The sequence below is a fragment of the Hyperolius riggenbachi genome, chromosome 12 (genome assembly GCF_040937935.1).
Source record: "Hyperolius riggenbachi isolate aHypRig1 chromosome 12, aHypRig1.pri, whole genome shotgun sequence".
In the NCBI taxonomy this organism is placed as follows: domain Eukaryota; kingdom Metazoa; phylum Chordata; class Amphibia; order Anura; family Hyperoliidae; genus Hyperolius; species Hyperolius riggenbachi.
Genome location: NC_090657.1, coordinates 167618124 through 167641895, shown reverse-complemented (window position 1 = coordinate 167641895; position 23772 = coordinate 167618124). Strand labels below are relative to the sequence as shown.

The window sequence follows — 23772 nt, the reverse complement described above, 5'->3', positions numbered from 1 at the left end:
CCTGACCTACATCTCTGACCTGGTCAGCAGATATATACCTGGCTGCCCACTCCGCTTCTCCAACAACCACCTCCTAACCACCTTACGCATCTTGCACTCCCATTAGAGATGCCCTCATCCTGTGGAACTCTCTCACACTGTCCATCAGTGCCCCCTCCCTCAGCACTTCCAAACAAACTCTCAAGACTCACCTCTTCAACAAGGCCTACCCTACCTCACCGATGCCCTAATTCTCTCTGCCGAGAACCTCTTGAAGGGCCCTCCCTCCTTGTGTATCCTACTGGATTGTGCATCCTGCTCACAGAATAACATAAACTTGAATTACTTAGGCTACTACTGCAATGTATGATTTGGCATTGTGTCTTACTGTTATTACCTGTACTGTGTTGTCTGTCACCCCTGTTATCAGCACTATTAGCACTATAGGTCGAAAAAGCAGTCTGTCACGTTTTTCACTTTGTTGTTATAATTAAAGTTGAAAGATCTGTAAGTACTTCAAGTGTGGTGCTGACCCTTTGTTGGATTGCACCCCTATTATCATTGTCTGTCCCTTTCTGCAAAACTGAAACTGAGCAAAACTTCAGGGTTTTTGTTGAGGATTTTTATAATAGTAATGAAGATTTTTTTTTTTACCTAAAGGTTATCTTAGGTCAGCGCTCAGTAACAGATAAGAGTGTGAGCGGCAAAGGAGGAAGAGAGGAGTATAAATTATAGATGACTTTGCGCCCCGCGCATGCTCCTGATGAGTCTGAATAGACGAAACTAGTAGATCGGAGTGGACACAGCCTGGCACAGGGTGGATTGGCAAGGAGGGGACTGGAGTATACAGCGCTACTTCGCCCACTGAGCGACCCACGACAGGGGTAGAGCCCGGAAAAATTCTATGCTCTTAATCTACTGTATGCTTGTAAGTGCGCATTTCTTTTATAAGTCAATTATTAAGACAGTTTTACGCTATGGAGGGTCTGGTGTATATTCTATTTTGAGGTGATGCGACATGTGAAGTCCAGTTGTGTGGATGTAACGATCGGTGGGCGCAGAGAGTATCTGATTACCGGTGATCTGCAGTATCACCGGAAATACAGACATATACCAGATTATAAGTGAACTGCAGTCTCACCGATAATCCGATATACAAACTAACCTCTGATCACCCGAGTAGAGTGTAGTGTTTGGTGTAACTGTAACACTAAGAGGACAAGGCCTCAATGCAGTAAGGAGTACTGCACAGATTCCTTCCGCAGACCTGAGCTCTCCAAGACGGGAGGAGTCAGACTGACAGTAGGAAGGGATATCTGAAAGTGACCCTCAGGAGGAAGGATCGCTAACAGAGCGAGGAACCGCCTCTAACGGTAAGGTCGGTTCTCGAGGTCGGACAAGCCAGGTCGTACACACACGGACAGATAAAGTACAGGATCAGGAGGCAAAGGCAGAGTCAAAGTACAGGCAGGGTTCAGCAACGGGGTATCAGAAATATCGGGGTACAAAATCAGGAGGCAGAAGCAGAGTCAAGGAACGAGCCGGGGTTCGGCAACAGAGTATCAGAAATATCGAGGTGCAAGATCAGAGTTCAGGAGGATAGTCAAGGCAGGCAAACGTCATAACAGATAATCACAATCAAACTAGTACTTTAGCTATCAACAGAATCTAGCTTAGTGTAGGATTACAGCTCCAGCTGGTCCCGGCACACTAACGGATATAACTATGGATCTGGGTGCTCCCACATATGTGAACGCAACGCCAGACAAGGAGCAAGTGAACAACCAGCAGTATATATACTCTAGGACCTTTCCAGGACCTCCCTAATTGCTGGTCCAATGGGAGCAGTGGAATTTGTCAGCTGACCCAGCTGGTCAGCCGACACCCTTCTAACTGCTATTTAAACTCTGCCTCTGTGCTCGCGCGCGTGTAAGTCTGAATCTTGGTGGACTATCAGTCCCAGCCACACCAGTACTGTTTTGCAATGTATCTAATGCGGGGGTCGCCTCTGATGTGGATTCCGCCGTTACCAATGCGGATTCCGCCGCACTGCCCATGCGGCATGCGGCGTTTTTTCCGCGTTGTGACGCCATGCTGGACGCGGAAACAGCCGCCTCACCTCGAGAGACGGCGGCTTTTCCGCGTTTCCTCACAGTGGAAGACAGAGAAAGGATCGAGCAAGGCAGGGGGCTGCCAGATGACCCCATAGGCGCTGTAGACCTACCTAACGGAAGGTCAACAACTGGTGAGTTGACACTGCTTGGGGTGTGGTGGAAGGCAACTGCACTGTGAAAATCTTCTGAGCTGCCGCTGCAGGATTTAGACTCTGAAGTGTGACTGAAAATAGGAGAGTCCTTTGAAACACAACTGGGACTCTTATCTTTTACTGACTAAGAGCTGACCTAAGATTGATAAGTTATTGTTTGAGAAAGTAAGAAAAAAGGGAAAACAATCGAGAGCCCCCGATAGTGTATTATTGTAGATCAATTGTTCTAAAATGATAATAATAGAAATTTATACTCACAAGTGTGGGTTGCCGAGATTAGGCAACCACTTGTATCACAGTCGGGGAGATTAGACCTGTCCCCGCTCAGGTTAAGAAGTCGCTCTCTGTGCGGAAAAAAGAGGGGTGTCCACACCCATCCACCAGGTGGATAATCACGTAATTGAACAACAGAGGCGCCAAAAGAATAAAAATAGTGCCAATTTTAAAAACCATAAAATTGTGGGTGGCAATGGTGGACTTGCCCACCCTACAAGCAACAAAGACCACTTTTGTATGGTGAAACAAATTTAATCAATTTAGTACTCCTAATGACAAGGTGCCAAGTCAGTACAGACCATCACTGGGTTGCTCCTGCTTGTAATTGCTTTTGCCTGAGGAAGCGGGCTTGTGTCCCGTGAAACGCGTTGCAAACTGTTTTTTGTCATTAGGAGTACTAAATTGATTAAATTTGTTTCACCATACAAAAGTGGTCTTTGTTGCTTGTAGGGTGGGCAAGTCCACCATTGCCACCCACAATTTTATGGTTTTTAAAATTGGCACTATTTTTATTCTTTTGGCGCCTCTGTTTTTCAATTGTTTGAGAAAGGATCAATCCACCATTTTTGATACACCCTTATTTTATTACAGTCAATGGTCCATATGGCTAATGCAAATGTTTGCAGTTTCATTGCACAAAAATGCATGTGTTTCCCGTCAAATATGCGTTTTCTTGTTTCCTGTGTAGTCACAGGGATATCATGTTGCTAATTGGAGATAAAAAGTGGACATGAACATTTACATTCAAAACGCATATGAAAACGAATGCATTTTTAACAAATTTGCATCAATAACGCATGTCCACGTACTAAAGCCGCATGCAAGACAGTAGAAATAGGCCCTTAAAGTGGATCCGAGATGAAAAAATAACTATAGCAAGAAACGTATCTATATTTCTTAACTAAAGTTTAGATGGTTTACACAGCTGCAAACAGCGTCAACAGTATATGATCATTTCTTCCTGTGATACAAGTGCGGCCATGTTTTGCTTGTCACCATCACACACGGGCAAAGCTGCTCTGTATCTCCATTTCTGAGCCTGTGAACTCCACTTCCCATCCCACCCCCTTGCATCTGAAATCAGTGTGCAGAGTATATAGTATAGTTAGCCCCAGTATAGGTTCCCCAGCATAGCTAGTATAGTTGTCCCCCAGTACAGATAGTATAGTTGGCCCCAGTCAGTATAGCAAGCATAGCTGCCCCCCAGTATAGATAGTAGTTGGCCCCAGTGTAGTTTCCCCAGCCAGTATAGTTCCCCAGTCAGGATAGGTAGTATAGGGAGTATGGTGGTGTCCCTCCCTCAAAAATCTCCTGTAGGTGTTAATGGGGTGTGATACAGGGCAGAGCTTTTCATGGTGGCTTTTCATACCTTCAAAGGAGAAAAGCCCAGTTAAATGGGGGACTACAACTGCAGAGACACTCAGTGATCACCACCCCTATAGAAAAACAAAGTTATTTAGGAAAATGTTTACACTTTTAGATATTTGCTGGTGGGTTTTTTGTGTGTGTTTCTGTTTCTCTGTGTGTGTGTGTGTGTGTGTGTACTATTGATGGTGTGTGTGTTGGTTGCTGGTGTGTGTGTGCGCGTTGCTGGTGTGTTTGTGCACATGTGTGCACCTGTGTTGCTGGTGTGTGTGCAGGCATATGTGTGTACGTGTACGTGTGTTGCTGATGTGTGTACGTGTGTGTTTCTAGAGTGTGTGTGTGTGTGTGTATGTGTTTGTGTGCGTTTGTGTTGCTGGTGTGTGTGCGTGTGTGTGTATGTGTTGCTGGTGTGTGTTGCTGCTTTGTGTGTGCATATGTTGCTCGTGTGTGTTGCTGGTATGTGTGTGCGTGTGTTGCTGGTGTGTGTGTTGCTGGTGTGTGTGTGTGTTGCTGGTGTGTGTGTGTGTTGCTGGTGTGTGTGTGTGTTGCTGGTGTGTGTGTGTGTGCACGCTAGTTTAACTAAAAGTTTGCCTGGGAAGGAAGTTAAGTTCCTCTAGTGAAGCACTCTGGCTTTGCAGCAGCTCTGGGTATTTACAGTAATTTGTCACGTGAATGTAAATGCTTGTGACTGCTCAGCACAGATATTTCAGCACCACGGACAGCATTTGTTCCTGAGCTATTTTCCATCCATTTCCCATCATTGTGAACTGTGATTTGCAACTCAGCCCAGTCATTTTAATTAACTTTTCCTCAAACCACTAAAGATCTAAAGAATCTGTTTCAGTTTGGGTAAAGGCTTTTGTCTGCTTTAGATGTTTCCATTGAGCTGGCTGATTGTTGTTGTCCTGCATGCATTATTGTATCATAGGCTGGGAGTTGCACTATGAATAGAATCCCTTTCCACGCAGATAGCACAGTGCAGATGTTACACATCTCCTGGCAGCTGAGACAAAGGACTCTGCCGGTGCTTCTGAGGCTTATCTGAGAGGCACCAAAGTACGATGTTAGCAGAAAACTCCAAACTCAACAGGAAAGTGATGACAATTCAAAGTGTTGTATAAAGTCAGAGACCCAGTGGCCTCTATAGCCTCCAGATGCTTCAGAAATGCCGCTAGTAGAATATCGGCAATATCAGTCATGTTACCAATATTTTGCTGTAGCTAAACCTAACTCTATTCTCACACAAAGCCCTCCCTCTTTGATGCCTCCCCTGAACTGCAGTTGGCTGATGGTGTAATGGTTAAGGGCTCTGCCTCTGACACAGGAGACCAGGGTTCGAATCTCAGCTCTGCCTGTTCAATAAGCCAGCACTAATTCAGTAGGAGACCTTTGGCAAGTTTCCCTTACACTGCTACTGCCAATAGAGCGCACCCTAGTGACTGCTGCTCTGCTCTGGCGCTTTGAGTCCGCAAGGAGAAAAGCGCAATATAAATGTTATTTGTCTTGTCTTGTCTTGAACTGACCCACCTGCCTGATAGCTAATCCTAACCAACTGACACCTAACCCTAATGACCCCCCCCCCCCCCTTCTGATGCCTAACTACCCCCCTGCTGATGTCTAATCCCAATCCCCTACTGATACCTAACCCTAACGACCTCCCCCATTGATGCCTAACCCTAAGGACCCTCCTGCCAATGCCTAACCATAACTACTCCCCTGCTGATACCTACCCTTAACTACCCCCCTCAGAGGCCTAACCTTAACTGAACATCTACCAGCAATGCCTAACCGTAAAAGATCCCCCACTTATGCCTAACCTTAACCAAACCTCCACTGCAAACCTACCATTACACACGCTGCATTCACCACACAAAAATAAAATATATTGGGCATTTCAGAAGTTTGGGAGCCACCATAGGGCCCATACAAATTACAGCTTTAGAGGGAAATTTGGGCTGCATTGGCACCCAATAAAATAGCATCTGCCAGGGCTGACTGCTATGCAAATTGGGGCTACAAATAACGGGTGTCCAATGTTCCTCCTATAGCCGTGCTTTGTATTGGCGCCTATGGTAGTGCTTAAACTTCCGCGGCACAACCGGTACCCAACTTTTCTGGTTTTCAACTTCTAAAATGCAACATGCATACAGACTGTTTCGGATTGTTGGATCCTCATCAGTGTATGGCATGGATTAATTTGGCTCTAACGAGTATGACTTGTAACACCAAGAGGTACAGACTAACCAGCAAGCTCATGGTGAACCAGAACTCATTGGAGTGTGAGAGGGGCTACAATGGTCCTAAAAGCCCCCTTACTAAAAGACTAAGGGAAACAAGAGTTTTCTTTCTTAAAGAGAACCCGAGGTGGGTTTGAAGAATATTATCTGCATACAGAGGCTGGATCTGCCTATACAGCCCAGTCTCTGTTGCTATCCCAAACCCCCTAAGGTCCCCCTGCACTCTGCAATCCCTCATAAATCACAGCCATGCTGCTGACAAACAGCTTGTCAGAGTTGGCTGTGTTTATCTCTATAGTGTCAGTCTGCTGCTCTCCCCGCCTCCTGCAGAACTCCAGTCCCCGCCTGCATCCCTTCCCTCCCTGCTGATTGGAGGGAAGGGACAGGGGCAGGGACCGGAGCTATGCAGGAGGCGGGGGAACAGCTGAGACTGACACTACAGATGTAAACACAGCCTCACAGCACGGCTGTGATTTATGAGGGATTGCAGAGTGCAGGGGGACCTTAGTGGGGTTTGGGATAGCAACAGAGGCTGGGCTGTATAGGCAGATCCAGCCTCTGTATGCAGATAACATTCTTTAAACACACCTCGGGTTCTCTTTAAAACAGTGTTAAGTGTTAGATGTGTTAAGATGTTTAGAAATTAAAGCAAACTAGTAATAAAAACACTGTCGACCTTACTGACTTAGGCGTTGATTCACTGTCACTATAGCTCCCCTTACTGCATGCTTAGCGTTCCTTATCAGAGTTAACGTGCCTTATCAGAGTTAACATGCTTTATCAGAGTTAGCGTGCCTTATCAGCGTAGCATAGTGAGCGCTACGAACTTATGCCTGCTATTTTGCAATGACGAGAGCTCCACTCGCCCTGCCCTGAGCCCCTGGGGTTCCAATCACTTTAAAGGACATTATCCGCACACTTTGATTGGCCCAATAAGCTGCCTATCACTTGACAGGAAACTTGATAGGCAGCCTATTGGGCCAATCAAAGTGCAGGGATAATGTCCTTTAAAGTAATTGGACCTGCAGGGGCTCAGGGCAGGCTGAGTGAAGCTCTCGTCTTTGCCAATTAGCAGGCATGAGTTTGTAGCGCTCACTATGCTACTTTGATAAGGTACGCGGACTCTGATAAGGCATGTTAACTCTGATAAGGCATGTTAACTCTGATAAGGAACACTAAGCGTGCAGTAAGAGGAGCTATAGTGATAGTGAATCAACCCCCTAGTCATCAAAAACGCTAACACATTTTTGTAACACATATGCTGTATTTTATTTGTATCGGCCTTAATCATTTTGAGCTTTGTGAAGGAAAACCAAAGGCTGCCCACAGAGCTTTAGAATTCCATATTACATGCAGCCTTTAAAACAGATGTAAACTAGGTCATAAAAATACATGAAGTCCCGATATTGCTTGCACTATGAATGGAAGGAATGCAAATCTTAAATAGCATTACACCTTGGTTGATGAGAGGGCCAATGCCATCATCTATAGAGACATGAGGCAATTGATCTAAGAGTCTACAGAGAATAAGGCCAGGAAAGAATCACTAAAACACTTAACTATTCCTTTGCTCTTCAAGCCTTCATTCATTTTTTCCTGGACCTGATTTATCACAGTATTTTATCATTTCAGTGCCTTTAATAAGTATTTTAGAATAATCCTTAAAGCTGAAGTGGCATAACTTCTGAGAGATGAGTGAGAGGTAAATGGAAATGTGAACGCATGCGCAATGTAGGCTTCCAGAGCGCAGCTTCTCAGTCTTCCTCTACCACAATCACTGCTCTTCTCTGCAAAATCACACACCTTCATCCTTCTCAGATCTCACTCTGTTCCCTCAGGAATTAATATGGGGAGAGTAGAGGGAGGAATGGAGAAGGCAACAAAGAAACATATCGGAAGGAGGAATGAAGAAGGGAGGACACACATCGGAACAAAGAATTGAGAAGCTGAGTACTGGAGCAATTGGAGTAACAGACGTTAAGGATGAATGGAAAACAAAGAGGCAATAAATGCAATGGGCTTCCAAGATGGTAGATGGTGAGTGAAAAGAAGGTGGTACAGAGATGGTAGAGGAGAAATGGTTGAAAGGTGGTACAGAGATTGTAGAGGAGTAATGGTTGGAGGGTGGTACAGAGATGGTAGAGGAGCAATAGTTGGAGGGTGGTACAGAGATGGTAGATGAGCAATGGTTGGAGGGTGGTACAGAGATGGTAGAGGAGCAATGGTTGGAGGGCGGTACAGAGATGGTAGAGGAGCAATAGTTGGAGGGTGGTACAGAGATGGTAGAGGAGCAATGGTCAGGGCCGGATTTGTACTCTCTACCGCCCTAGGGTACTGTCACCAGCCGCCCCCCTTCAGTATAGGTAGTGAGATGACCCCTCCCCCTTCCCTCTAGTATAGGTAGCCAGATGACCCCTCCCCCTTCCCTCTAGTATATGTAGCCAGATGACTCCTCCCCCCTTTCCCTCCAGTAGAGGTAGCCAGATGACTCCCTTAATCCCTCCTCCCCCACACCTTTCAGTATAGGTAGCCAGCTCACCTTAACACCGCAGCAGCCATCTTTGTCACTTATTTCTCTGCATATCTCCAGTGCAGAAGCTTCCTCTTCCTTTCCGTCTCCAATGCTGCCCAAGTTCATTACCGCCAACCAGTGGCGGACACAGGCAGCAGTGGGCCCCTGTGCAAAATATCAATTGTGGGCCCCCCTGACCTGCGGCGCGCGAAGCGCGCCGCGGCAAGAAATGGGTGCGGCTATAACCTGGGCGTGGATAGAACCTGCGGCGCGTAGCAAAAAATGGGCGTGGCAATGACTGGATAAGGGCGGAGCTAACTGTAATTTAAAGTGATCCCGGGGTGAGAGTGATATGGAGGCTGCCATATTTATTTCCTTTTAAACAATACTAGTTGCCTGGCGGCCCTGCTGATCTATTTGGCTGCAGTAATAAACTGAATTACACCAGCAACAAGCATGCAGCTTAATCTTCTCAGTTCTGACAATATTGTCAGAAACCCCTGACCTGCTGCATGCTTGTTCAGGGTCTATGGTTGAGAGAATAAGAGGCAGAGGACCAGAACGGCAACCAGGCAACTGGTATTGCTTAAAAGGAGAGAAATATGGCAGAAATATGGCAGCCTCAATATTATTCTCACCTCAGGTTCCCTTGAAAAGTGCAACGCAAAGACAGTGGGCCCAAGTTTTGGTGACCCTTTCCCCAGAAAATTCACATAATTGTGCAGGTTTTCTCAAGAAAATACACATAATGTGAGCAGATTTGCCCAGAAAATACATTCAATCATGTCGGCAGATTTGCCCAGAAAATACATTCAATCATGTCGGCAGATATGCCCAGAAAACACGTGCAATGATGTCGGCAGATATGCCCAGAAAATACGTGCAATGATGTCGGCAGATATGCCCAGAAAATACGTGCAATGATGTCGGCAGATATGCCCAGAAAATACGTGCAATGATGTCGGCAGATATGCCCAGAAAATACGTGCAATGATGTCGGCAGATATGCCCAGAAAATACGTGCAATGATGTCGGCAGATATGCCCAGAAAATACGTGCAATGATGTCGGCAGATATGCCCAGAAAATACGTGCAATGATGTCGGCAGATATGCCCAGAAAATACGTGCAATCATGTCGGCAGATATGCCCAGAAAATACCTGCAATCATGTCGGCAGATATGCCCAGAAAATACCTGCAATCATGTCGGCAGATATGCCCAGAAAATACCTGCAATCATGTCGGCAGATATGCCCAGAAAATACCTGCAATCATGTCGGCAGATATGCCCAGAAAATACGTGCAATCATGTCGGCAGATTTGCCCAGAAAACACATGCAATCATGTAGCAAATTTGCCCAGAACATACATGCAATCATGTGGCAGACCTGCCCAGAACATACACGCAATCATGTGGCAGACCTGCCCAGAACATACACGCAATCATGTGGCAGACCTGCCCAGAACATACACCTGCTAAAATAAATAATAAAAAAAAACATTTACTCACCTGCAGCAGCAGACCTCCTGTCCCAGCCTCCATCCGGCGCGCAGCTCCCATGGGTGGTTGGGTGGATAGGTAGCCTGGTGGGTAGGTAGGCAGCCGGGTGGGTAGGTAGGTAGGTAGCCTGGTGGGTAGGTAGGTAGCCGGGTGGGTGTGTAGGTAGCCGGGTAGGTAGCCGGGTGGGTGGTTAGGTATCCGGGTGGGTAGGTAGCCGGGTGGGTGGGTAGGTAGCCGGGTGGGTGGGTAGGTGGGTGGTTAGGTAGCTGGGTGGGTGGGTAGGTAGCCTGGTGGGTCTTTAGGTAGGTAGCCTGGTGGGTTGGTAGGTAGCAGGGTGGGTAGGTAGGTAGGTAGCCTGGTGGGTAGGTAGGTAGCCGGGTGGGTGTGTAGGTAGCCGGGTAGGTAGCCGGGTGGGTGGTTAGGTATCCGGGTGGGTAGGTAGCCGGGTGGGTGGGTAGGTAGCCGGGTAGGTAGCCGGGTGGGTGTGTAGGTATCCGGGTGGGTAGGTAGCCGGGTGGGTGGGTAGGTAGCCGGGTAGGTAGCCGGGTGGGTGTGTAGGTATCCGGGTGGGTAGGTAGCCGGGTAGGTAGGTAACCGGCAGGGTGGTTAGGTAGCCGGGTGGGTAGCTAGGTAGCCGGGTGGGTAGGCAGCCGGGTGGGTAGGTAGGTATCCGGGTGGGTAGGTAGCCGGGTGGGTGGTTAGGTAGCCGGGTGGGTGGTTAGGTAGCCGGGTGGGTGGGTAGGTAGCCGGGTGGGTGGGTAGGTAGCCGGGTAGGTAGGTAGCCGGCAGGGTGGTTAGGTAGCCGGGTGGGTAGCTAGGTAGCCGGGTGGGTAGGTAGCCAGGTAGGTAGCCGGCATGGTGGTTAGGTAGCCGGGTGGGTAGCTAGGTAGTCGGGTGGGTGGGTAGGTAGCCGGCAGGGTGGTTAGGTAGCCGGGTAGGTAGCCGGGTGGGTGGTTAGGTAGCGGGGTAGGTAGCCGGGTGGGTGGTTTGGTAGCGGGGTAGGTAGCCGGGTGGGTGGGTAAGGTAGCCGGGTGGGTGGGTAGGTAGCCGGGTGGGTGTGTAGGTAGCCGGGTGGGTGGGTAGGTAGCCAGGTAGGTAGGTAGCCGGCAGGGTGGTTAGGTAGCCGGGTGGGTAGCTAGGTAGCCGGGTGGGTAGGTAGCCAGGTAGATAGCCGGCAGGGTGGTTAGGTAGCCAGGTGGGTAGCTAGGTAGCCGGGTGGGTAGGTAGCCGGGTGGGTAGGTAGCCAGGTAGATAGCCGGCAGGGTGGTTAGGTAGCCGGGTGGGTAGCTAGGTAGCCGGGTGGGTGGGTAGGTAGCCGGCAGGGTGGTTAGGTAGCCGGGTAGGTAGCCGGGTGGATGGTTAGGTAGCGGGGTAGGTAGCCGGGTGGGTGGGTAAGGTAGCCGGGTGGGTAGCTATCCGGGTGGGGGGCCCGACTCCTATCCTCCCTCACTCACCTCGGGGCCCCCCTCCCGGTATGCGCGGCGGCCGGCGGGAAAGCAGAAAATACAGGAAGTCTCCGGCCGGGGCTGCAGCAGACGCTAGAGGCAGCTGCTGCTTAGTTTCCGATATGTCTCCAAGTTGGAGACCAAGCGGCAGCTGCCGCCCCGGCCGGAGACTTCCTGTATTTTCCGCTCTCCCGCCGCATGAGGGGGGGGGGGGGCGAGGTGAGGGGGGAGGACAGGAGTTGGGCCCCCCAGGTTAAAAAAATAAAACATTAAAAAAAAAAAAAAATTAAATAAAAAAAACCTGCAATACTTAATGGGCCCCTGAAGCAGCGGAACTTCAGGGGCCCTCGTGCGGCGGCACGGCCTGCACGGCCATACGTTCGCCACTGCCGCCAACCATAATGCAAGCGTGCACAGAGAGCAAGGCTGCTGCTGCACAGGCCGCTGGCCATGGTAAGGCACTAGCCTAATCTCCCTGCATTGCAGTATTCACAAGCTTGCAAATGCTGCACCAGTTTAGCCTGCTAATTTGGTGCCCTTCCTCTTGTGGTGCCCTAGGCCATGGCCTAGGTGGCCTTGGCCTAAATCCAGCCCTGGCAATGGTTGGAGGCTGGTACAGAGATGGTAGAGGAGCAATGGTGAGAGAGCGGTACAGAGATGGTAGAGGAGCAATGGTTGGAATGTGGTGCAGAGATGGTAAAGGAGCAATAGTTGGAGGGTGGTACAGAGATGGTAGAGGAGCAATGGTTGGATGGTGGTACAGAGATGGTAGAGGAGCAATGGTTGGAGGGTGGTACAGAGATTTTAGAGGAGCAATGGTTGGAGGGAAGTACAGAGATGGTAGAGGAACAATGGTTGGAGGGAGGTACAGAGATGGCAGCGGAGCAATGGTTGAAGGGTGGTACAGAGATTGTAGAGGAATAATGGTTGGAGGGTGGTACAGAGATGGTAGAGGAGCAATGGTTGGAATTTGCTACAGAGATGGTAGAGGAGCAATGGTTGGAGGGAGGAACAGAGATGGTAGAGGAGCAATGGTGGGAGGGCAGTACAGAGATGGTAGAGAAACAATGGGTAGAGGAAAGTACAGAGAAGGTAGAGGAGCAATGGTGGGAGGGCGGTACAGAGATGGTAGAGAAGCAATGGTTGGAAGCTGGTACAGAGATGGTAGAGGAGCAATGGTGGAAAGGCGGTACAGAGATGGTAGACCAGCAATGGTGGAAGGGCAGTACAGAGATGGTAGAGGAGCAATGGTTGGAAGGTGGTACAGAGATGGTAGAGGAGAAATGGTTGGAGGGCAGTACAGACTAGGGATGGTAAAGGAGCAATGGTCTAGCAAATAGAGTTTAGAATGTGAGAAGGATAGGGAGCACATGGTGGCATAGTTTGTAGGGTGGCAGAGGGATAGAGAGGACATGGTTGGATAGAGTGTAGGGTGGCAGAGGGATAGGGAGCACATGGTGGCATAGAGTGTAGGGTGGCAGAGGGATAGAGGACATGGTGGCATAGAGTATAGGGTGGCAGAGGGATAGTGGAAGAGGGAGAGAGATGTTAAAGGGAAGGTTAATTACCTCGCTAGTTTTCAAGAAAAAGATGATATATTAAAGAAGATGAAAGAAGACTGTAACTGTTTAGTAAAGTTTTGTGTGCAAAGAGCATAATTATTTATGTTTTCTGCACAGATTGTCATTAACAAGAGACACATAGCTGTGTCAGGGCTACATATTGAAACTTTCTGCTCAGACTTTCTGCTAATCCTCTGTGCTCAGTCACACAGAGCTGAATGCTTCTGAAGAATAATACCAAAGAAATATTCATTATTTTCTAATCCCAGTGTCCCGAGCATTGAGAGAAGATGTACTGATAAATACAAGAATTCAAAGCTTAACTAAACCCAGAATTCAATCAAGCAAATTCTACCATCATTCAGATACAGAAGCAAAGTGGCAGACTATGTGCTTCATGGGAAAAGTGTGCTTGCCACTGCAGTACAGCTTTCTCACTGGGCTAATCAGGCACGACCATGTGACAACAAGATCAGGAAGTCCAATAAACTGCATACTAGATTTCCCAGAATCCCTGCATTAGAGCAGAAACCATGTGTCTACATGAGGAGGTAGGGCTTGTGGCTCACAGTAAGTGGGAGGGGCGCAAATGTAAGACATCAGTTATTTAACTAAGCAACAGAGGTTGCACAAAGAGGTGTACAGCTGCAGACAAGCTCAGCTACACAAAGACTTTTTAAACAAAAATTGTCAGTAATACTATAAACTAAATGATTGCTTTGAGAATTTCGCCTTGTTCAATTTTTGGTTTAGTTGCACTTAAAGAGGAACTGTAATCAAAATAACATAATGAATAATATTTCTTTCTTTCTTTTTTTTTTTCTTTACAATTTTCTTTTGTAAATTATTTAGTCATTGTTTGCCCCCTTGTAAAAGCGTTTCTCTCTCTGATTTACTTTATGAAATTTATCACAGGTGGCAACCTTCTTAGTACCGGCAGGTGATCTCTGCTGAATGTTTGTTTACTGAGAGTTCTAAAGCTAGTGAAAATAATGTCTGGTCTCCAAGAATGCTCATGACGGTGGAGAAATTGTGCATAATTAACAGCTCAATCTAAGCCTCACTGGGAGGGAGGAGTTAAATACCAATACACAGTAATATATAGCTATAGAAAGTGTTTCTAATGCTGAAACTAGGATATTTAGTGCAAAAGTGGGTATCCTGAATAATTAACTGCATTCTACTATATGTCACTACAGGTCCTCTTTACTGCATTCTGCTATATGTCACTACAGGTCAATTTTCAGAATCATGAACATCATTGGAGGGGAGTTCCAGCTACAAACAAACAGAATACCCAATATCATGGTCCTTCATCTTGGTTGAATCTACGGACCTCAAAATATTTGCCCATCTCCTCAAAAGACTAATATTTCTTTCATTTATTGAGACGGTTTCATTCGTAGCCGCATTCTCTACTGGAAAAGTGTTGTTCTGTTTTGTGGAGATATTTTCTTTTATAAGTGTACGATATTCTATGTTTTGTTATTTTTTTTAATCGTTGGCTGAATAATGGGAGTTCCTGCTGGCCTGGTGGATTGGGATAAGAAGAATCTGTAGTGTGAGCAGTAGATGAAATGTTAGGAATCCATATACGCATTAAATACTGTTGTGTTGTGGCAGGCGGAAGGCTTTATAAACAAACCCAAAACATAACACAGTCATACCTAACATGAAAAATGACACACTGAGATTTATATTTATATATATATATATATATATATATATATATATATATATATATATATATATATATATATATATATATATATATATATATATATATATATATATTGTCCCATGTAGCTCATTCAATTGTTCTTCTAGTTTTAACTCCTTAAATACAATTGTCTTTGAAGAAAAATGAGCTCTTGATGGAAACTTCCCCCCAGGATGCCGCAAAGGAGTTAATCAGACACACAGGAAACCAATTATTTCTTATATAAAACAGCTGCATTTCTCAAAAAGAGCTTACAAAATGGCAGGAGGTGGCACAGGATGCGGCATGAGAGATGGGAAAGGTAGAAGAGGATTTTTGGGGCTTTTAAAAATACCTTCAAACAGAATGGCTGGACGACATCGAGAGGCTGCTGTGTAACGATTGTTTCAGCTTTTCCTTTCAAACTTTTCTCTTTTCTGGGAAACAAAAGAGACGCACTGATTGTCATTTCTTCAGTTCCACGAAACAGATATAATTAGAGTATATTAGGAACTGAGAAATCCGAAAGGAGGAATTCAATGGTGGCCAGACCATTGCCTGAGCCTTCATAAATGGAAAGAAAGAAAGTTCCCTTGCCCAGTAAAGTTTTGTTTAATGTTGTGACTTCTTCTCAGGCAGATCTATGAGGAGCACAACAGGGAACCTATTTGGTAAAACACACAGCAGACTTTTAAGTTGTTCACTCATAGAGAGAAGTTACTGGTAATTGCCTTAGAACAGAGGTAGCAGATCTCCTGAGGGTTGGCAGCATTCATGGCAAAGATGGCAAGTTTGAAGGAGTGCCAACGCTTCAGGAAAGGGGTAGTGTTGGGCGAACACCTAGATGTTCGGGTTCGCGAACGTTCGCCGAACATCGCCGCGATGTTCGGGTGTTCGCGCCGAACTCCGAACATAATGGAAGTCAATGGGGACCCGAACTTTCGTGCTTTGTAAAGCTTCCTTACATGCTACATACCCCAAATTAGCAGGGTATGTGCACCTTGGGAGTGGGTACAAGAGGGAAAAAAATATTTGAAAAAGAGCTTATAGTTTTTGAGAAAATTTATTGTAAAGTTTCAAAGGAAAAACTGTCTTTTAAATGTGGAAAATGTCATGTTTCTTTGCACAGGTAACATGCTTTTTTTCGCCATGCAGTCATAAATGTAATACAGAGAAGAGGTTCCAGGAAAAGGGACCGGTAACGCTAACCCAGCAGCAGCAGACGTGATGGAACAGGAGGAGGCGCAGGAGGAGAAGGCCACGCTTTGTGAGACACAACAACCCAGGCCTTGCATGAGGACAAGAAGCGTGCGGATAGCATGCTTTGTACCGCCATGCAGTCATAAATGTAATAAAGATAAGTGGTTCAATAAACAGGGACCACGCAGCAACGCTAACCCAGCAGCAGTAGACGTGATGGAACAGGAGGAGGCGCAGGAGGAGAAGGCCACGCTTTGTGAGACACAACAACCCAGGCCTTGCATGAGGACAAGAAGCGTGCGGATAGCATGCTTTGTACCGCCATGCAGTCATAAATGTAATAAAGATAAGTGGTTCAATAAACAGGGACCACGCGGCAACGCTAACCCAGCAGCAGCAGACGTGATGGAACAGGAGGAGGCGCAGGAGGAGAAGGCCACGCTTTGTGAGACACAACAACCCAGGCCTTGCATGAGGACAAGAAGCGTGCGGATAGCATGCTTTGTACCGCCATGCAGTCATAAATGTAATAAAGATAAGTGGTTCAATAAACAGGGACCACACGGCAAAGCTAACCCAGCAGCAGCAGACGTGATGGAACAGGAGGAGGCGCAGGAGGAGAAGGCCACGCTTTGTGAGACACAACAACCCAGGCTTTGCATGAGGACAAGAAGCGTGCGGATAGCATGCTTTGTACCGCCATACGGTCATAAATGTAATAAAGATAAGTGGTTCAATAAACAGGGACCACGCGGCAACGCTAACCCAGCAGCAGCAGACGTGATGGAACAGGAGGAGGCGCAGGAGGAGAAGGCCACGCTTTGTGAGACACAACAACCCAGGCCTTGCATGAGGACAAGAAGCGTGCGGATAGCATGCTTTGTACCGCCATGCAGTCATAAATGTAATAAAGATAAGTGGTTCAATAAACAGGGACCACGCGGCAACGCTAACCCAGCAGCAGCAGACGTGATGGAACAGGAGGAGGTGCAGGAGGAGAAGGCCACGCTTTGTGAGACACAACAACCCAGGCCTTGCATGAGGACAAAAAGCGTGCGGATATAGCAGCAATGCTTTTTGCCGCCATGCAGTCATAAATGTAATACAGATGAGAGGTTGAATAAACAGGGACCGGAAACGCTACACCATCCCAGATGTTCATTGGTCATGTTACTTGGTTGGGGTCCTGGAGTGTTGCGTAGTCATTTCCAATCCAGGATTGATTCATTTTAATTTGAGTCAGACGGTCTGCATTTTCTGTGGAGAGGCGGATACGCCGATCTGTGACGATGCCTCCGGCAGCACTGAAACAGCGTTCCGACATAACGCTGGCTGCCGGGCAAGCCAGCACCTCTATTGCGTACATTGCCAGTTCGTGCCAGGTGTCTAGCTTCGATACCCAATAGTTGAAGGGTGCAGATGGATTGTTCGACACAGCTACGTCATCTGACATGTAGTCCTTGACCATCTTCTCCAGGCGATCGGTGTTGGAGGTGGATCTGCACGCTTGCTGTTCAGTGGGCTGCTGCTGCATGGGTGTCAGAAAATTTTCCCACTCCAAGGACACTGCCGATACCATTCCCTTTTGGGCACTAGCTGCGGCTTGCGTTGTTTGCTGCCCTCCTGGTCGTCCTGGGTTTGCGGAAGTCAGTCTGTCGGCGTACAACTGGCTAGAGGAGGGGGAGGATGTCAATCTCCTCTCTAAAGTCTCCACAAGGGCCTGCTGGTATTCTTCCATTTTGACCTGTCTGGCTCTTTCTTCAAGCAGTTTTGGAACATTGTGTTTGTACCGTGGATCCAGAAGGGTATAAACCCAGTAATTGGTGTTGTCCAGAATGCGCACAATGCGTGGGTCACGTTCAATGCAGTCTAGCATGAATTGAGCCATGTGTGCCAGAGTCCTACCAGAATCCTCATCATCCTCTTGTGAGCGTTGTGATAGTTGTTGTGATGCATCATAGTCGTCACCTTCCTCCTGGTCTGCTTCTGCTGACCATTCGCGCTGAATTGTGGAAGTCCAACGTGCACCGCTCTGGCCCTCGTCAGTGGTGGCATGAAATTCCTGCTCCCACTCCAGCTGTTCCTCCTCCTCTTCTTCGTCATAGCTGCTGGGGCCAGCGTTCCCTGAGGCGGATGGCCTGATGTTGGTACCATCACGCTGATCGTTTTCTCCTTCAGATTCCCCCAGTTGCATCATGACAGCTGTTTCCTTGATTTTCAACATTGACCTCTTCAGTAAACACAGCAGTGGTATGGTAATGCTGACTGAAGAGTTGTCACTGCTCACAAGCAACGTGGATTGCTCAAAATTTTGGAGGACTTGGCAGAGGTCCAACATGTTGGCCCAATCGGATCCACAGAAGCTTGGCAGCTGTCCGGATGCGCCTCGGTACTGCGCCGTCATGTACTGGACCACTGCACTCTTCTGCTCACAAAAGCAGGCTAGCATGTGCAGCGTAGAATTCCAGCGCGTAGGGACATCACACAGCAAGCGATGGTGGGGGAGATTGAAGCGCTCCTGCATCTTGGCGAGTGCCCCCAAAGCAGTACTGGAATTTCTACAATGTTTGGCCACTCGACGCACCTTCAACAGAAGATCGGCCACGCCTGGGTATGTCCTCAAGAACCGCTGAACTACTAGGTTCATCACATGCGCCAGGCAAGGGATGTGTGTCAGCTTAGCCAACCTTAAAGCGCGAATGAGATTACTCCCATTATCACACACAACCATGCCCGGTTTCAGGTCCAGCGGTGCCAGCCGCAAATCCGTCTGTTCCTTTATTCCCTTCCAAATTTCCTCCCCTGTGTGCTGCTTATCCCCAAGGCAGATCAGCTTCAGCAACGCTTGCTGACGCATGCCAACAGCTGTGCTGCACTGCTTCCACGATCCTACTGCTGCTGGGTTAGCGTTTCCGGATGAGGTACAGCTTTGAGATGCGTTGGAGGAGAAGGAGTCAGAGAGGTAGGTGCTGCTGTTGTTATCCAGTGGGAGGGACGGCGGTGCAGCTGTTTGCGGCGTGGGCAACACCCGCGCCGTAGCAGGTGAGGAATCGCTGCCAGGCTCCTCAAGGTTCACCCAGTGCGCGGTAAGGGAGATGTATCGACCCTGGCCGAACGCACTCGTCCAGGTGTCAGTGGTGAGGTGAACCTTGCAGGCAACGGCATTCTTCAAGCTTCGGGTTATTTTGCTGACCACGTGCTCATGCAACTCAGGCACTGCAGAGCACGCAAAGTGGTAGCGGCTGGGAACCACGTAACGTGGGATGGCCACTGACATCATGCCCTTGAAGCTGTTTGTCTCCACCACTCGATATGGCAGCATTTCGCAGGCCAGAAGCTTGGCTATGCTGGCTGTTACTGCCACGGCCCGGGGGTCATTTGCTGGCAATTTCCTCTTGCGCTCAAACATCTCCGACACAGACAACTGAACCGTAGCGCTGCACACGGAAGGGCTGTTGGTTGTTGTGTTTGATGAACACTGGGAGACCTCAAGAGCACTACTCCGGAAAGTGACAGTGTCAGCGTCGTCTGATGTTTGTGAATGTTGTGAACCACGCAATGGCTGGGCTACTGCTGCTGCTGAGGCGGGTCTGGTGGTGAGTCTGGTGAACCCAAGGGAGGCAGTGTTGCTGGTACCCTGTCCTGCCGCGTTTGCCCACAGAGTGGGATGTTTGGATAGCATGTGGCGGCTCATGCTGGTGGTGGAGAGGTTGTTAATACTTTTCCCCCTGCTCAGGCGGGTCTTGCACACCTTGCAAATCGCCATGGTAACATCCTCAGTGCAGTCTTCAAAGAAAGCCCAGACTTTGGAGCACCTGCCTTGCTGGCAATTTCTGTTTGCTCCTCTTTTGCCTCTCACTTGAACTTCCACGCTTGTGGTGCCTGAAATTGCGCGCCGCCTACCTTGTGGCACAAGGCGAACTCGTGCAGCAGTGGGTTCTTCAACAGACTCATCTGTGCTGCTGCTACGACGGTTATGTTCTCGTTCACAAACAAAATCTGGGTCTCTGTCCACATTGTCCATACCCTCCTCTTCCATCTCCTCAAACTCGTCATATGTCATTGTGGGGGGCCGCCGCCGTGGAGTAGAGCTGCCCAGAACAACCTCTGCGCAGCTCACTCCAACGTCGTCTTCCAGATCTTGTCGGCCGACCTCCTGCAATTGCAACCCCTCCTGCCCAACTTGCTCTGGGATTTGGGTTTCCGAGTCCTCCTCGGACTCGCCTTGTATTTCAGTGCGCGGTGCATTTCCCACAGTTAATGGTTGTGAATCCGGGCACAACATTTCTGGCTGTTCCTCCATTGACCTTTGAAAGGTGGAAGTTTGTTGGGCTGGGAATAGCTCCTGCGAATACCCCATTGTGTCCTGAGGTAATTCATTGGACTGGTTATCTGGCAGTTGTGTGCGTGGTGTCGCTGCCGGTTGTGTCAGCTTTGTGCCCACTGGCTCCTTGTAACTGGCTGAGGACTCGGACCTCGTGCGTGATGTGCTGGTGCTGCTTAACCCACTGCTGGACGCTTGAGAGGTCATCCAAGTAATTATCTGGTCCTGTTCTTTTGGATTTGTGAGGGTTGTTGTCCTGGACAACATGGGCGGTATTGAGTGGGTTTTCTTGGGTGCTCCCCTGTGGCCTGTACGTGAACCGTCAGGGGAAACACCTCTTCCCTTGCCCCTCCCTCTTTCACCGGATTTCTTCCTCATTTCACTTATCCTTACAGTACACGCTGACTGGCAGCAGTACAGTGGCAGTACAGAAATGCTATACAGTACCACTATTCCCAGCAGCGACACAGAGCACAATGCTATACAGTGGCAGGTGAGCGTGTGTACTACTATTCCCAGCAGACACAGAGTGGCAGTAAACAGAATGCTATATAGTGTGGCTGAGCGAGCAGAGTACTACTATTCCCAGCAGACACAGAACAGTAAACAGAATGCTATATAGTGTGGCTGAGCGAGGTACACAGAGTGGCAGTAAACAGAATGCTATATAGTGTGGCTGAGCGAGCGGTGTACTACTATTCCCAGCAGACACAGAACAGTAAACAGAATGCTATATAGTGTGGCTGAGCGAGCGGTGTACTACTATTCCCAGCAGACACAGAACCGTAAACAGAATGCTATATAGTGTGGCTGAGCGAGGTACACAGAGTGGCAGTAAACAGAATGCTATATAGTGTGGCTGAGCGAGCGGTGTACTACTATTCCCAGCAGACACAGAACAGTAAACAGAATGCTATATAGTGTGGCTGAGCGAGGTACACAGAGTGGCAGTAAACAGAATGCTATATAGTGTGGCTGAGCGAGCGGTGTACTACTATTCCCAGCAGACACAGAACAGTAAACAGAATGCTATATAGTGTGGCTGAGCGAGGTACACAGAGTGGCAGTAAACAGAATGCTATATAGTGTGGCTGAGCGAGCGGTGTACTACTATTCCCAGCAGACACAGAACAGTAAACAGAATGCTATATAGTGTGGCTGAGCGGTGTACCACTATTCCCAGCAGCGACACACAGCACAATGCTATACAGTGGCGGGTGAGCGGTGTACTACTATTCCCAGAAGACACAGAGTGGCAGTAAACAGAATGCTATATAGTGTGGCTGAGCGAGGTACACAGAGTGGCAGTAAACAGAATGCTATATAGTGTGGCTGAGCGAGCGGTGTACTACTATTCCCAGCAGACACAGAACAGTAAACAGAATGCTATATAGTGTGGCTGAGCGGTGTACCACTATTCCCAGCAGCGACACAGAGCACAATGCTATACAGTGGCGGGTGAGCGGTGTACCACTATTCCCAGCAGCGACACAGAGCACAATGCTATACAGTGGCGGGTGAGCGGTGTACCACTATTCCCAGCAGACACAGAGCACAATGCTATACAGTGGCGGGTGAGAGGTGTACCACTATTCCCAGAAGACACAGAGTGGCAGTAAACAGAATGCTATATAGTGTGGCTGAGCGAGCGGTGTACTACTATTCCCAGCAGACACAGAACAGTAAACAGAATGCTATATAGTGTGGCTGAGCGAGGTACACAGAGTGGCAGTAAACAGAATGCTGAGCGAGCGGTGTACTACTATTCCCAGCAGCGACACAATGACAGGGGGGACCCTGGCTAGCGCGGCTGGAGCGCGAACTACCCTGCCTGCCTACCCAAAGCTAAACCCACAGACAAATGGCGGAAATATGACGTGGTTCGGGTATTTATTTACCCGAACCACGTGACAGTTCGGCCAATCAGAGCGTGTTCGGGTCCGAACCACGTGACCCGTTTGGCCAATCACAGCGCTAGCCGAACGTTCGGGGAACGTTCGGCCATGCACTCTTAGTTCGGCCATGCGGCCGAACGGTTTGGCCGAACACCATCAGGTGTTCGGCCTAACTCGAACATCACCCGAACAGGGTGATGTTCTGCAGAACCCGAACAGTGGCGAACACTGTTCGCCCAACACTAGAAAGGGGACAGTTGAGATGAATGTTCAGTGACAAAATCAAGTAAAATCTGCATGCAGTGTTCAGGTCCACCTTAAAGCAACCTGAAGTGAGAAATAGTGATGAGCAAAAAGTTGACAGTTTGTTGCAAATTGCGATGCAAAACCGTAATGCAAAATGTCAGGAAAAATCATCATTAATTCGGTTTGTAAACCTAATCAGGAACTGCAATTTCATGTAATTTTTATGCGTAAATTTTGTGCCAAATTTAGCTGTGAATAGCAAAGCCCCCATACATGCCATTGTCACTAAAATAGCTAATATATGTTAAGGAGAAGAGTGGGAACAAGGAAAAATATTTTTTATACAGTCCTTGTAATTTTTGAGAAAATTGATTTTTAAAATGCAAAGGAAAAATGTTTTTAAACTCCAAAAAATTAAAAACCCTTTTTTCCTTTGCATTTTTAAATAGATTTTTTTCAAAAACAACAAGGACTTTTAAAAAAAATTCTTTCTTTCTTTTTTACTTGTTTCCATTCTTCTCCTTAACATATGTAGCAATTTTGGTGACAGTGGCATGTATTCTGGGATTTGCTATTAACTGCTAAAGTCGGCGTGAAATTAAGCGAAAATTGTGCAAAATTATGAATTACATAAAATCAATTGAATGCCCCTAAGTCTGACTTCTGATGTACTAACAGCTCATAGCCTGGAGAGAGACTGCAGTGTAATTTGTGTTACAAGTTCAGTGCCTGATTGTACTGCTGGGATTGTGCCTTGCTACTGTGTGATTGTATTGTGTGTGCGGCGTTCCCGTATTTTGGCCTAAGCATGCAACTGACCCAAATACGAAAACGCTGGAGTGAGTGCAGGCCACTCGACAGCAGAGTGGGAATTGTTGAAGTCTCTAGCAGGTGCTAGTGGTGGCAGAGAGTGAGAAAAGTTACTGAGGGGTAACAGCTTTGTGTAGCTCGAATAAGGCTGCTTCCCCTCTCGATCTAGTCAAACCCCCAGTCGGGAACCGTCTCTGCAGGCTTGCCGTGGGGTCGGTTCTTGACACTGTCTATTTGCATGGGAGGTCCAGGCCTGGATTTAAGAGACAGAATGGAAATAGTCAGCCACAGCAGAATCAAACCCAGTACCTGACCTCCATCCAAGGCCACTTGTTGATTGTCCATGTGGGCTCCCTTTAGAACGTTTCCATTTATCTTTTACTCCCATTGTTCTATGTATTTGTGTTTGACTTTCTGTTAAGCTGTCGCTCAGGTGAAATCATTAAAGGATACGT

General features: G+C 47.9%; 1 protein-coding gene and 1 long non-coding RNA gene across 5 annotated transcripts in view; one reads left to right on the top strand and one right to left on the bottom strand.

Annotated features, from left to right (window-relative positions):
• Positions 1-23772, bottom strand: part of LOC137542432 (cadherin-like protein 26) — a 604516-nt gene that overhangs the window by 27518 nt on the left and 553226 nt on the right. The gene's annotated exons all lie outside the window — the stretch shown is intronic.
• Positions 1-23772, top strand: part of LOC137542433 (uncharacterized) — a 163192-nt gene that overhangs the window by 55322 nt on the left and 84098 nt on the right. The window contains exons 2-3 of one of the 4 annotated variants that reach the window (XR_011025427.1): positions 640-907; positions 7962-8160. The exons of 2 other annotated variants lie outside the window; for them this stretch is intronic. This is a non-coding gene — a long non-coding RNA (uncharacterized lncRNA). The remainder of the gene's footprint in view (positions 1-639; positions 908-7961; positions 8161-23772) is intronic. One more of the 4 variants, XR_011025428.1, reaches the window with a different exon arrangement.